Source organism: Lepidochelys olivacea, assembly GCF_965140295.1.
Source record: "Lepidochelys olivacea isolate rLepOli2 genome assembly, chromosome: 1".
In the NCBI taxonomy this organism is placed as follows: Eukaryota; Metazoa; Chordata; order Testudines; family Cheloniidae; genus Lepidochelys; species Lepidochelys olivacea.
This window is the reverse complement of record NC_140411.1, coordinates 272,396,823-272,399,704: the sequence shown is the minus strand read 5'-3', so window position 1 is coordinate 272,399,704 and position 2,882 is coordinate 272,396,823.

Sequence of the window (2,882 nt, the reverse complement as noted above, 5' to 3'; positions counted from 1 at the left end):
AAAGGCATTGTGTCCAAATTGGGGGAAACCTCCATTCACGGTAAGGGAAATGCTTGCTACATTATGGAAGATAGGACCACTATCAGCAGCTACCATGTTTTGTTGATGCTTTAATAAAATAAAGTGAGTATTGTGGAGGTAGCATTTCATTCAATATCTGCAAGAGTATACGAATGCAAAGAACTTTATTTGACCAAAATGGGGCTGACTGATTCATTAGCCATTTATTACACTGAACTGGAAGTCAAGAGATCCAAATTCTATTCCTAACTCTACTACTGACCTGCTGCATGACCTTGGACAAGTCTCTTCACCTCAGTTTTCCCCTATGTAAAAAATGGGGGTGATAATTACCTTCTGGTGCAAAGCACTTGAACAAAATCCTGGCCCCATTGAAGTCAATGACAAACTGCCAAAGACTTCATTGGAGTCAGGATTTCACCCTTTGAGACCTATGGGATGAAAAATGTAATTATTATTACTTAAAGGCAAGTCAGTGGTTCATTCTTTAAAGGCATGTGTTTGTTTGTTTTTAAGTGAATTTATTGCTTGCTTAAAACGCCAGATTAGGAAGAGAAGAACTACCGTACCAGAACAGACTACTTATATAATTTAATCTGCTAACTAGATACTGCCCAGGCCTATAACCAATGCTTCAAATGAAGGTGAAAAATCCTTGTCATCAGCGTAGGCAACTTTACAAAGAATATTGTACCACAGGGCAAAAAAGTTCTTGGCCCTCGCAAGTAAATTTATGATGTGAAGCATGAGAATTAATAACCCTTGTAATTTTATTCTAGTTAGTTAAACTGCTGTTCCTTTCTTATTTTTATACTTAGCTATCTCACAGGGTTGTGAGGGCTTAACTGTTGTTTATAAAACATGTAGAGATCTTTATATAAAAGGGTGCATATAAGTGCAAATCATTTATTAAAAAAAGTCTAATCTTTCTTTGAATCTTATTGAGACATTTGCTTAAAATATATCCTGTGGCAGCAAGTGTTACAGATTAATAATACAGAGAAATAAAATATGGTTTTCATTTATTGTTTGCAAATGTATTGTCTCTTAATTTAGTTAGTTGCTCCCTTTGCTTTTACCAAGTATAGAGAAGTGCATGATTGACCTCTATACAAATTGTTGTTATTATGTACAGGATAAAATTTCCACAATATTGACTCCTTTCCCCTAAAACCTAGCGAAACCCCTCCATGGACGCTGCACAGGAGTTTAGATGAAGAGTAGGTAGGCCTTGTGGAGATGGCTATTCTTTGTACCATTATGTCCCCAAGTAGCTCTAAAAGAACAGATGCAAGTTACTGCTAACTGAATCATCAAGGTAGTCAACCACATGTATTTTTAAGAATGTGAATAGTCCCCTTGACTTCAGTGGGACTACTCATATGCCTAAAGTTACACACATGCTTAGGGACCCTGCAGCATTGGTGGCTAATTAAGCGAGATTCCACACTGCGAAAGAGAGAAACACTGAAGAGTAAAGGGCCAAGGGAGCTGGGCTGTTGTGAACATAGGACAGTATCCAGCACCTCCCAGGAGAACTACTTGGTTCTTAGGGAAATTATAGTATTCAGGAATGAACTCACAGGGCAGTCCACATAGTGCAAATCCTGCTAACCTAAGGAAAATGTCTGATGGAGGCTCTGACATTTTGTCCCCTAAATGGATCAGGCTGGTCCCAAGTGACCGCAAAGGTTTTTAAAATACCAGTTCTTTAAACACACTCATTTATTATTAAAAAAAAAAAAAAAGAAGTGCCTAGCGCTTCCCGTAGGAAATCCCAGATTTTTGCCCCTTCTTCCTTTTTCTGAGTCATCCTCTTGAATCTGGCAATATAATTTTTTGATTAGCATGAATTCACCCCTCCTTTTGGCTACATCCCCATGGCATACACAGTAATTGACTCAGTGACCTTTTACACTACATCTACTGATCCTCTCAAAGAATCTGTTGTATTACGTGGGTCAATGGAACAGCACAAGTCTCAATCAATTCGAGTCAGCATGTCTGATACAGTATAAACACTGCATAAACTCCTCCATGTAGCCAGCTTTATTTTGTATTAGTCAGAAAAGGTCAAGGTGAAATTGGAGTATGGATAAAATTGGTCAGTATTTGGAACCAATCCCACCTGAGCTTGATTTCTTATTTCTTGGAAGGAAAAAAACCTCCCTTTTATGGTCTGGATACCAAGTTTATTGAATGTTGACATACATGCAACACACGATAATTCTTTGAGTGTCTTGAGTAAAATTATCAATATGGTTGAGGAGACTCTTAAATGCACTTGGCTGGCAGCTGCTATAAATTCACCTTATAAATCTTAAGGCCAAAGCCTGTAGTCTTTGCATCTCTATTTCCATTGCAGTCTTTGTTTATCTGTGACTTTGAAGCACGGATATAATGGCTTCTGAGAAGAGCTGCTACCCAGCTGAAATTCAATTTCCAATCTTAGATATCTTCTTAGGAAATACCCACATGGGATTTAGGGCCAAGATTTTCAGAACTGGATGCTTCCAGTTAAATGCCTACCTGCATATTTAGAGATCTAAATATACAGACTGATTTTCAAAGGCTCGAGGTGCATATAGGAGCCGCTGGGTGCTTAGTACCGTTGCAAACCAAGCTTCTAATGCAACTGTCATTGCAGCTACATTCATTTGTTACAGAAAAAAATATCACCCTTTCGAGGGGGTAATTACATGCACTGTTGATTAAACTACTGGGAAGTAACTGATTTAGCATACATAAATAGTTAAAAATATAAATAAAAGACCATTTCTTTACTTGCTATGTGACCTACCCTTCTTATTTTAATGGGAATTTGTCAAATTTAGAAATGTGATCTTCTTTCTTCCTCTAGC